Source organism: Musca domestica, unplaced genomic scaffold, assembly GCF_030504385.1.
Source record: "Musca domestica strain aabys unplaced genomic scaffold, Musca_domestica.polishedcontigs.V.1.1 73, whole genome shotgun sequence".
NCBI classification, from domain to species: Eukaryota; Metazoa; Arthropoda; class Insecta; order Diptera; family Muscidae; genus Musca; species Musca domestica.
The window spans coordinates 3,127,128-3,139,709 of NW_026712390.1; the positions used below are offsets into that span (position 1 = coordinate 3,127,128).

General features: G+C 29.2%; 1 protein-coding gene across 1 annotated transcript in view; it reads left to right on the top strand.

The window, feature by feature from the left end:
* Window positions 1-1,020: 1,020 nt before the first annotated feature.
* LOC101899507 (rab11 family-interacting protein 3) overlaps window positions 1,021-12,582 on the top strand; it is a 119,976-nt gene continuing 108,414 nt past the window's right edge. The window contains exon 1 of the mRNA XM_059130344.1: window positions 1,021-1,193. The gene's annotated coding sequence lies outside the window, so the exon portion shown is untranslated. The remainder of the gene's footprint in view (window positions 1,194-12,582) is intronic.

Below are 12,582 nucleotides of genomic sequence, written 5' to 3' on the forward strand. Positions count from 1 at the left end.
CATCATTGGAAAGCACTATATCTCTCCTTTGCTGGGATCTACATTAAATTTTTGTGCATTTAAAGATACTCGAGTTATGGCCAAATAAAGCCATGCGCAAAAAGGTGCCAAATTTTTGGTCGATTTGCGTAATCAACTTTTTTGTTCATAACTTCTGAATTTATGTAACTAATATTATGATATGACTTGATTTGAAAAATATGCAGGACATTTATTAAAATTATGCCAAAATTTCTTTGGCAAATTTCATAAAACATGGAAAACCCTGGGTTCAGATCCCCGCACGTTACAAGAGATCTCAAGAAAATGATGGCACCACTTATGAGTTCATATCTTCCGATCTTGATAACGTATCATTATGAAAGAGTCAGCATTTGAAAGAGGAATGTCTCGCCTTAACCCAGACCAATGTAGGAATGTTGTAGCTTTCAAAATTCCGGAGATATGGCCGAATGAAGGCATGCGCAAAAATGCGAGAAATTGTTGGTATTTTGTTGGGACTATATCTTCTAAAATAATCTATCTATCCATTGTTATGAAATGTTGAAACTTTGTCCAAAGCATTTAAAGATTCTCAACTTCCATCTCTGCTTTTTTTTTATTAAAGAGAGTGTTCTCTCTCCCCATACGCTTTATTTATTCTTTCTCTCCCAACTAAACAAACATTAAATAAATTACTCTCCGCGTGAGTTATTTTTCTCTCAATTTTATGCTGGTTACTCTCCATTACTTGTGTTATTTGGGTAAGTTGGTAGGTAGACGAATAGTTTTACTGGCTGCCACACTGACTGACAACTGCCGGCATTTGTGTTTCGGGTTTTTTGTCGATGGCACTCTTTTAGTTGAGTAAAACACGTTTACGCTGTTGGAACGTAGTTGAGATACGGATGCTCATCGCTGTCGGTTGGTTGTCTGGTTCGGTGCTTGATTAAGTTGTGAACACAAAAAAAAAAACAAACAAAATATTTGATTTTACCTGAAAAAGTAATAGCAGCAACAACAAAGTACAACCATTCAAGCCAAGTTAAAATCAAAAAAAAAATCAAACAAAACCATAAAAAGAAACGAGAAAACTCGTCTCATAAAACGTGTACGCTTTTCCACAATTGTTGTTTTTGTTTTTTTATTGCACTTCGAATTGGGTGCCGCCGGGCCCATTAAATTTTTTTCAAAATTTCACACAAAAGGTTAAAGTACGTAAACAAGTGGTTTTCAATTAAAAATTAAGAGGGTTTCATAATTAAGAAATTATTGTGGTTGATTTTATTTCTGTGACACAGAGAAAGATAAAACAACTGGGCCTTGAAAATATTTTTTGGAATGAGAAAAAAATTTTAAAAAAGAAAAATTTCAAAAAAAAAAAAAAAAAAAAAATTAAAAATACCCAAAGTGAAATTTGGTTAAATAATCTTCAAAATTTAATATTAACCTCCAAGGCTTGCCATTTTTCCAAAAAAAAAAAAAAAAGAAATGGAGATTTCAAAATCAAAAAAAATATCTGAATTAATTTTTGAATTATGAATGAATTTGAAATAAAATTTAAAAATTTATATTTCATTTGCCGCCAGCAGCCGGTATTCGCGAGGTGTTATGTTACGAATTTGCTTTAATTTTTTTCGGCATTTGCTCGCATAATTTATGTGTTCAACTTTTGAGTATCGGAAACGGAAGTTATGCCAATTTTTGTGTTAGACAAGTTTTTTGTTTTACACATGTTATTATTGTTTGATGTTTTGTATTTCTTTTGTGAAATGTTACACTTTTTTCCATAAATTTAGCGGCCCGCGTTTTTCGTGTTTTGTTTTTTTTTTTGGAGCTGATGATGATTTCGTTCAAAACGAGTTTCAGTGACGTGCAATAATTGTGTGTTTTATTGTTGGCTTTATTTTATTTTTTTGTAATTTTTTTTGTTATGCTTTAATGCTTTGAAAGTGTAAAGTGTTTTAAAAATAATTTAGAAATTTTTGCAATCATTTTGGGAATTTTTGAGAATTTATTTGAAATTTGCAAAGTGAATTAAAGATTACGAAAAAAAAATGTAAAATGACAAAGTAATTTAAAAATTTACTGACAAATTGTTTCAATACCCCATGAAATATGATTTGAATTTAAAGAAGATTATCTCAGCTTTACATGGATCTAAATTCTACAGATGTACCTCATAAAATACCAAAGATATGCCTAATTTAAAACAATTACCAAAATTTATCAAATTTTTCGCCATTTTGGGTAACTCTTTTCTAGAGGTCATAACTTCCCAAGTGATCACAGTATCCACATAAAATAAATTGATTTTTACAAGTGCAGAGGTCTATCACTTCAGAGGTGTAAATATTTATATTTATTAATCCCTAAAATATAGGAATTTTGAGTCTGGAAATACTATAACTTAAATGACATAAGGAGGAAATTTGGAACTTCACTTATTAGTTCATAGTTTCTAAATCTAGCTTACCAAAAATTTTTTTAGTACCTTATGAAATATGAATTGAATTTGAAAGAAGATTGTCCCAGCCTTACGTGGATCTAAATTCTACAGATGTATCTCGTAAAACACCAAAGAAATGCCTAGTTTAAAACAAGTACCAAAATTTATCAAATTTTTAGACATTTTGGGTAACTTTTTTCTAGGGGTCATAACTTCGGAAGTAATCGCTGTATTCACATAAAACAAATTGATTTTTAAAAATGCAGAGGATTATCCTTTCAGAGGTGTTCATATTTATTTATAATAATTATTAAAATATAGGAATGTTGAGTCTGGAAATACTATAACTTAAATGACATAAGGAGGAAATTTGGAACTCCACATATTACTTCATATTCCTAAACCTGGCTTAGCAAAAAATGTCTGAGTACCTTATGAAGTATGAATTGGATTTGAAAGAAGATTATCTCAGTTTTACATGGATCTAAATCCTATAGAAATATCTCATAAAACACCAAAGATATGCCTAATTTAAACAAGTACCAAAATTTATAAAATTTTTCGCCATTTTGGATAACGCTTTTCTAGGGGTCAAAACTTCGAAAGTAATCGCTGTATCCACATAAAATAAATTGATTTTTAACAGTGCAGAGGACTATTCTTTTAGAGGTGTAAATACTTATATTTAATAATCCTTAAAATATAGAAATTTTGAGTCAGGAAATACTATAACTTAAATGACATAAGGAGGAAATTTGGAACTCCACTTATTAGTTCATATTTTCTAAATCTGGCTTACCAAAAATTGTTTCAGTAGCTTATGAAATATGAATTGGTTTTGAAGAGAAGATAGTCTCAGCTTTACATGGATCTAAATTCTACAGATATATCTCATACAACACCAGAGATAGGCCTAATTTAAAACAAGTACCAAAATCTGTCATATTTTTCGCCATTTTGGGTAACTTTTTTCTAGGAGTCATAACTTCGAAAGTAATCGACGTATTCATATGAATTAAATTAATTTTGAAATGTGCAAAAGACTATCTTTTCAGATGTGTAGATATTTTGTCTAATATTCCTTAAAATATAGAAATTTTGAGTCTCGAATTATAAAACCTTCAATGATTTCATGTATAAATGAGGAAGCCCACATATTAGTTCATATTTTCTAGATCTGGCTTAGCAAAAATTGTTCTAGTACCTAATGGAATATGAATTGATTTTGAAAGGAGATTATGTCAGCTTTACCTGGATCTAAATTTTACAGATATATCTCATAAAACACCAAAGATATGACTAATTTAAAACAAGTACCAAAATTTATTATATTTTTAGAAATTTTGGGTAACTCTTTTCTAGGGGTCATAACTTCTAAAGTAATCGCTGTATCCACATATAACAAATTGATTTTTAAAAGTGCAGAGGTCTATCACTTCAGAGGTGTAAATATTTATATTTATTAATCCCTAAAATATAGGAATTTTGAGTCTGGAAATACTATAACTTAAATGACATAAGGAGGAAATTTGGAACTTCACTTATTAGTTCATAGTTTCTAAATCTAGCTTACCAAAAATTTTTTTAGTACCTTATGAAATGAATTTGAAAGAAGATTGTCTCAGATTTACATGGATCTAAATTCTACAGACATATCTCATAAAACACCAAAGATATGACTAATTTAAAACAAGTACCAAAATGTATTGTATTTTTAGCCATTTTGGGTAACTCTTTTCTAGGAGTCATAACTTCCAAAATAATCACTGTATCAGCATGAAATAAGTTGATTTTCAAAAGTGCAGAGGACTATTCTTTCAGAGGTGTAAATATTTATATTTAATAATCCTTAAAATATAGAAATTTTGAGTCAGGAAATACTATAACTTAAATGACATAAGGAGGAAATTTGGAACTCCACTTATTAGTTCATATTTTCTAAATCTAGCTTACCAAAAATACTTTTAGTACCTTATAAAATATGAATTAGTTTTGAAAGAAGATTGTTCCAGCTTTACATGGATCCAAATTTTATAGCAATATCTCATAAAATAGCAAAGATATGCCTAATTTAAAATAAGTACCAAAATTTATCAACTTTTTCGCCATTTTGGGTAACTTTTTTCTAGGGGTCATAACTTCCAAACTAATCGCTTTATCCACATGAAATAAATTGATTTTTAAAAGTGCTGAGGACTATCATTTCGTAGGTGTAAATATTTATAACTAATAATCCTTAAAATATAGGAATTTTGAGTATGGAAATACTATAACTTAAATGACATAAGGAGGAAATTTGGAACTCCACTTATTAGTTCGTAATTTCTAAATCTGGCTTACCAAAAATTCTTTTAGTACCTTATGAAATATGAATTGGTTAAGAAAGAAGATTGTCTAAGGTTTACATGGATCTAAATTCTACAGATATATCTCATAAAACACCAAAAATATGCCTAATTTAAAACAAGTACCAAAATTTATCACATTTTTAGACATTTTGGGTAACTCTTTTCTAGGGGTTATAACTTCGAAAGTAAAAACTGTTATTACATGAAATAAATTGATTTGGAAAATGCAGGGGACTATCTTTTTTGAGGTGTAGATATTTTTGCTCAAAATTTCTGGAAATATTGGAATTTTGAGACTTGGCCTACTATAACTAAAATGACATAAGGAGTAAAATTGGAAACCCAGTTATTACTTCATATTTTCTAACTTTGTCTAAGCATCGTTATAAAAATTGAAGTGTTATAAAAAAGATTTTCTTCACTTTACAGAGATGTAAATTAAATTGTTTTATGTTTAGAAATAACCGAGATTTGACTAAATACAGGCGTGCGCAAAAATCTACCCCAGTTGCTACATGATGGACTTACAGAAAAGTTCATATAATCGGATTTTAACTGAATATCACTATAAATCTCGCAGTTTTTAAGAGAGCAATGTGTAACCTTTATAACGGTATATATAAGGTTGATGTAACTCTTAAAATACCAAAGATATGTCCAATCGAAGGTATGCGCAAAATGATACAAGAGATGTTAAGCAACGAGTCCACTCATGAGCTGATATTTTCGCACACCGATTGTGTATACTTTTAAATATCTAAGGGCCTGAAAGATGGATGTCTCGCCTACACCGCGATGTACATTACATTGCTGTAACTCACAAAATACCCAAGATATGCCCCAACGAAGACATGCGCAAAATAGTGCCAAATTTTTGGTCATTTTGGGTAACTTTTTCTTGGAATCATAAGTTCTGAGAAAAATCCATGTATAGGCATAAATTTATTTAATTTTGAAAATCAGGTCGCATCTTCTTTCAAAGGTGTCATTATTCCCACTTAAAATTTAAAAAAAAACTTTGAAAAATATAAATAAATTGTATCTTGAAGAATGATACCTTACACGACAAGAGTTTTAAAATGATACGCTTACTCATGGCCATATATCTTTTGGTTCCAAATGAATAGCATCATGAAACGCCCACGATTTTTGCAGAGGAATGTCTACCGTTCTCAAAAACGTAGAATAGATTGCTATAACTCTCAGAACATCAGAGATATATCCAAATAAAGACATGCGCAAAAATTTCCAATATTTTTGGGTAATCCTATACTCTGCTTCAGAAGGCCAATGGTGTGAGGAACTGAACCGACTCTTGGGCACATATCTTCCGACTCTGACTAAGTATCTCTATGAGTGGTCCAGATATTAAGAGAAGAATGTTTAGCCTTTGGAACGAAGTTCATTTTATGGTTGTAGCTTTCGTCATACTAGAGTTATGGTCCAAAGCTTGATTTCGCAAAAATATGCCAAAATTTTGGTGTATTTCTGGCATACACGTCTGGAGTCGTTTTTCAAAAAATATTTGCCGTATTCTTATGAAATGTTGAAATTTGGATAGGGTAGGCAACCTTCTTCTCCCCGATAAATACTACTTTATGAAATTCCTCAAAAATATTAGAACGGTGCGGCTTAAATACTATACTTTAGAAGGTCAATGGTGTTGCTAAGTCCACTCTTGGACAGATATCATCCGATTCTAACTATGCATCTACATGATTGGATGTTTGATTTAAAGAAGAATACCTAACATTTACATCGAAGTCCATTTCATGGATGTATCTTTCGTCATTCCAGAGTTATGGCCCAGTCCTTGAATGCGCAAAAAATGTCTAAATTTTTGGTCGATTTGGGTAATTATTCCTGGGGGTCGTAACTTCTACAATTTTCACCATATTCTTCTGAAATGTTGAAATTTGGATAGAACAGATAATGTTCGTCTATCCGATAAATATTTCTTTACAAAATTTCCTGGAAATATTGGGACGTTGCGGCTTAAAGTACTGTACTTCAGAAGGTTAATGGTGTGAGGTACTGAGCCCACTCTTGAACACATATCTTACGATTCTGACTTAGTATCTACATGATAGGAGCGGTGATTTAAAGAGGCATACCTTACCTTTATATGAAGGTATGTTTTTTTGTTGTAGCTCTTGTAATACCGGAGATATGATCCAACGATTGCATGCGCAAAAACGTTGCCATTTTTTGGTCGATTTGGGTAACAAGTTTCAGAGGTCGTAACTTCTGAAGTTTTCATTGGATTTTTATGAAATATGTTAATTAAGATAGGGCAGAGCACCTACTTATTCCTGATGAATATTTCTGTAGAAAATTTATTGAAACTATGAGAAACGTGTGGCTTAAAATATTGTATTGTATAAGATCGGTGGTGTACTGTGCTGAGGTCACTCAGGAGCACATATCTTTTGAATCTGATTGAGTATCTTTATAATTTGACCAGGGATGTAAAAGTAGCGTCTCGCAATTTCAGAAAAGTGTATACAATATTTTGTAGCTCTCGAAATACCAGAGATATATCCTCATTACTAAATGCGCAAAAATTAGTCAAATATTTGGTCGATTTGGGTAATCATTCTGGGAGTCGAACTTCATTAGTTTTGCGACATATTCTTATATTTTTTTTTAATTTAGATGAGGCAGTCAATGCTCTGTTCGCTGATATATATTTCTTATAAAAATTTCCCTAAAATACGGAATATGTGTGGCTTGAAACACTGTACGTTATAAGACCACTAGTGTGATTTGCTGAGACCACTCAGAAGCACATATCTTCGGACTCTGCTTGAGTATCGCCATGAATTGACCAGGGATTGAAAGAGGAACGTCTTACCATTACAGCGATGTAAATAATATTATTGTAGCTCGAAAAATACTATAGATATGGTTACACTATGTAATACGCAAAATTGTGTCATGTTTTTTGCTCTTTTTGGGTAATCTCTTCTAGGGGCCAAAACTTGAGAAGTGATTAATGTATCCCTATAAAATTATTTAATTTTGAAAAAGAGGTTCACGTATCTACAATAGCTCAACAATTAGTTTTTGTAATGTAATTAACTCATTTGGATTTTGTTGTAATTCCAAAAATTGTTTCATTACATTTCGTTGTAAGAAAAAAATGCACTCAAATCCCAAATAATGATGGCTGCCCGAGCGTGTGTGTTGTAAAGAGTTTAAATACTCATTAATTACATTTAATGACCAGGTTTTGTAAAGCAATTTCAACATTTTAACTCTTCTTTCTTCTGTGTGTGCTCTGATTTACTAGTTGCGGCTGTAGCTGTTGTTGTTCAATACAAAACAGTTTTCACAATGAAAGTTATTAATCAAGAAAACGCCACAATGAGAGAGCGAGAGTCAACAATGAGCTTTTCAATTAGTAACAAAAAAATGCCAACAAAGGTAAACCAAACAAACCTTTCGAAAAGCTTCATTTGACAAAACGTTTAAAAAAATGAAAACAACTGAAGTGTATGTGCGGATCATATCAATATCACGTGAAATTTGACTTCTATTTCCCCACTGCACTTGAGTTAAAATAATTATTACAATGACAAAAATTTTGTAATATGATTTACGTTTTAAAATAAATTTATTACAACACAATACTAAGTTGACTTGTTAAGATTCTCAAACTCGCATGTGACGACATTGCAGGGGAATATAGAATTTAATTCTCAGCAAATTGAAATGAAATCACCCGAGATGTGTGGCTTCAGATGTGTGTGCTTTTTTTCTCAATTCATTTATTTGTGATAATTTAATTTATGAATAATGTAGAAATATTAGTTATAATTAAATTCACATATATTAAGGTGGAAATACAAAGAAAACAATTTGGATTATTTCTATAAAAATATTGTTCTGTTTTTGTTTTGAAGTTCCATCGAAAAATCTACAAATATTTCTTTGTACATCCTTCAAATAAAATATTCTTTAAAAATCACAATTGTTCCAAAATATACTCAAAATTTCGCAGCTTCGTCTCTGCGAGTCTACCACAAATATATTAAAAAAAAATCCACGATTATTGATTTAAAAGTTTCTCAAAATATTAAAAAAAATATCACCAATTTTCGGTACTAAGTTCCTACAAAATAATTAGAAATATTGTATTTTTTGGCTCTGAAAGTCGACTGAAAAAATTCTAGTTTGTAGTCCCTGTCGATCCTTGAATAAAGTATCGAAAAATCTTAATTTTTGAAGACTTTAGAGCACTTTTAAATATTGTCCATTAGTGCGTATGATTGTTATTAATTATGGGTTATTTTAGAAAAAAATACATAACTCCTTGATTTTTCAAGGGAGTTTAAAGATGAAAACTGTTTTAAAATCTAGACATCTTTACGGAAATCCTCCCAAAATTCCAAAAAAAAAAACATTTCTAAAAAAATCAGCGATTATTTCAAAATCAAAAATCCATCAAAGTCCATCAAAAATATTTTTAAAAATTTAAAATAACTGATTTGATAGTTCTTCAAGAAAATTTTAAATAAAAAATCCACGGTTCCTTCAAGAATCTACGGCTACTTTTTGCGAATCCATATAAATTTTTCTTTAAATATCCACGATCATACCTAAAATTATTCTTTAAAAAAGTCTTTGACTTTCGTAAAAAAGTTTCTTAAAAATATTCTTAAAAAAGTCTTCCAATTTATTTAAAAATGTTGACTAAAAAAATTGTGTGCCTAGCTATTGAAGATCCTTGAAAAAGTATCGAAAAATCGTAATTTTTAAAGACTTTAGAGTACTTTTAAATATTGGCCATTGGTGCGTATGATTATTATTAATTATGGGATATTTTAGAAAATAATTCATAGCTCTTTTATTTTTCAAGAAATTTTGAAAATAAAAACTGTTTTAGAATTTAGACATCACAAAGGACATCCTTGAAAAATCACCAAAAAATATTTTTAAATAAATAGTCGATTATTGTATTTGAAAATCCTTTTAAAATATTTTTAATTCAAGATAATTGGTTTTGAATGTCATTCAAGAAATGTTTTTATTAATCCACGTTTTCTCTAAGAACCTGCAACTACTGGCTTGAGAATCTATAAGAATAGTCCTTTTAATATCCACGATCATTCCTCAAATTATTTTTTTAAAACATCTTTAGTTTTCGTAAAAAGTTTTTTTTTTAATATTTGCTAAAAAGTCTTCCAAATTTGTTCAAAAGAAAAAAAAAAAAAAAAAAAAAAACTAGGCTACAGCTCTTAAAGATTCTTGAAAAAAAATTATTGAAAAATTTCAATTTTTGAAGACTTTAAAACGGTTTTAAATATTGTCCATTAGTGCGTATGATTGTTATTAATTATGGGTTATTTTGGAAAATAATTCGTAACTCTTTGATTTTTCAAGGGATTTTAAAGATAAAAGCTGTTTTAGAACCCAAACATCTTGAAAAAATCTTGATTTGATAGTTCCCCAAGATAATTTCAAATAAAAAAAATCCACGATTCCTTCAAGAATCTACGACTACTTTTTGCGAATCCCTAAAATATTCCTTTAAATATTCACGATCAGTCCTTAAATTTTTTTTAAAAAGTCTTTGATTTTCGTAAAAAAGTTTCTTAAAAATATTCTTTGGAAAGTCTTACAAATTTGCTCTAAACGTTCAATGAGAAAAATGAAGACCTAGCTCTTGTAGATTCTTGAAAAAATATTCAAAAATCTTTATTTTTGGGTAGTTCAGAGCACTTTTAAATATTGTCCATTGGTGCGTATGACTATTATTAATTATGGGTTATTTTAGAAAATAATACTTATCTGCTTGATTTTTCAAAGGATTTTAAAAATAAAAACTTTTTGGAAACTAGACATCTTAACGAAAAAATAAGTCCCCAGAAATTATTCCTATAAAAATCAAAGATTATTGCCCTTGAAAGTCCCTCACAAATATTTTTAAAAACCCAAAATAATTGATTTGAAAGTTCCCCAAGAAAATTTTAAATAAAAAATCCACGATTCCTTCCAGAATCTAAGACTACTATTTTGAGAATCCCTAAAAATTTTCCTTTAAATATCCACGAACATTCCTCAGATTATTCTTTACAAAAGTCTTTTATTTTCTAAAAAAATACTCTTAAAAATATTCTTTGGAAAGTTTTTTAAAATGTTTACTAAAAAATTCTGGTTTCTAGCTCTTGAAGACTCTTCAAAAAAAATATTGAAAATTCTCAATCTTTCAAGACTTTAGAACACTTTAAAATATTGACCATTAGTGCGTATGATGATTATTAATTATGGGTTATTTTAGAAAATAATTCATAACTCTTTGATTTTTCAAGGGATTTTAAAAATAAAAACTATTTTAGAAACTTAACTCTTAATGGAAATCCTAAAATATGTCCCAAGAAAATATTCCTATAAGAATCAGAGATTATTGCTTTTGAAAGTCCCTCAAAAATATTTTTAAAAATGCAAAATAATTAGTTTGAGAGCTCCCCAAGAAAAAATCTTAAAAAGTCCATTATTCCTTTCAGAATCTAAGACTGTTACATTGAGAATCCTAAAAATTGTCCTTTAAACACCAAAGATCATTCCTCAAATTATTCTTTTAAAAAAATTTGATTTTCGTAAAAAGGTTTCTTAAACATCTTCTAAATTTGCTATAAACATTTAATGAGAAAGATTAGGCCCTAAGTCTTGTATATATTCTTGAAAAGAGTATTGAAATCTCAATTTTTGAAGACTTTAGAGCACTTTTAAATGCTGGCCATTGGTGCGTATGATTATTATTAATTTTGTGTTATTTTAGAAAATAATTCATAACTTTGTTTTTATTAATTGATTTTCAAAATAACAACGGTTTTGGAATCGAGACATGTCAACGAAATTTCTAGGGAAATTTAGAAGACCTATCCGACTCACAACAATAATATTTTTCAAAGAGAAACTAAAGTTTGCTAAATTTCAAAAAAAATGGATACAAAATGTTACATTAAAAATTGAGCACGATCAACAAAAACCACGCAATAAAAAAACCTGTTGGAGCCCTAAAAAATATCCTAAAGAATGATTAATATCTTGGTTTAAAGAATTTTAAAGTTTGTCCCTCAGTGCGTATGACTCATATTAATTTTGAGTTGTTTTAGTAAAGACTTTGTAACTCTTTCATTTTTTAAACGATTTTAACAATTCAAAAGGTTTTGAAATCTAGAAATTCCATTACGATTTGGGAATGTGAGAAAGTATTTGAAAAATCCATAACAATATTGATTTTTGAGGGTTTTAAAGCATTTGTTAAATTTTGATCCTGGGTGCGTATGACTAATATTAATTATTATCTTAGTAAAAACTTTGTAACTCTTTTATTTTTTTAAGGATTTTTAAAATTCAAAATGTTTTGAAATCTAGGAATTCCATTTCATTTGGGACTGTGGGAAGAATATTTGAAAAAAAAATCCATAAAAAACTTGATTTTTGTGGGCTTTAAAGTATTTTTTAAATATTGTCCCTTGGTGCGTATAACTAATATTAATTATGGAAGGTTGTAGTAAAAAATGCGTAACTCTTTAATTTATTAAGGGATTGTGAATATTAAAACATTTTTGGAATCTAGACATTTCAGCATATATTATAGGAAAATATGGAAAACTTAGTCAAGTCAAAATAAAGAATATTTGAGTGTTTTAAATCATTTTTAATATTGTCCCTTGGTGCGTATAACTAATATTAATTATGGATAGTTTTAGTAAATCATTCATAACTCTTTAACTTTTTAAGGGATTTTGAATATTAAAACAGTTTTGGAATCTAGACATTCCAGCGGGTGTTATA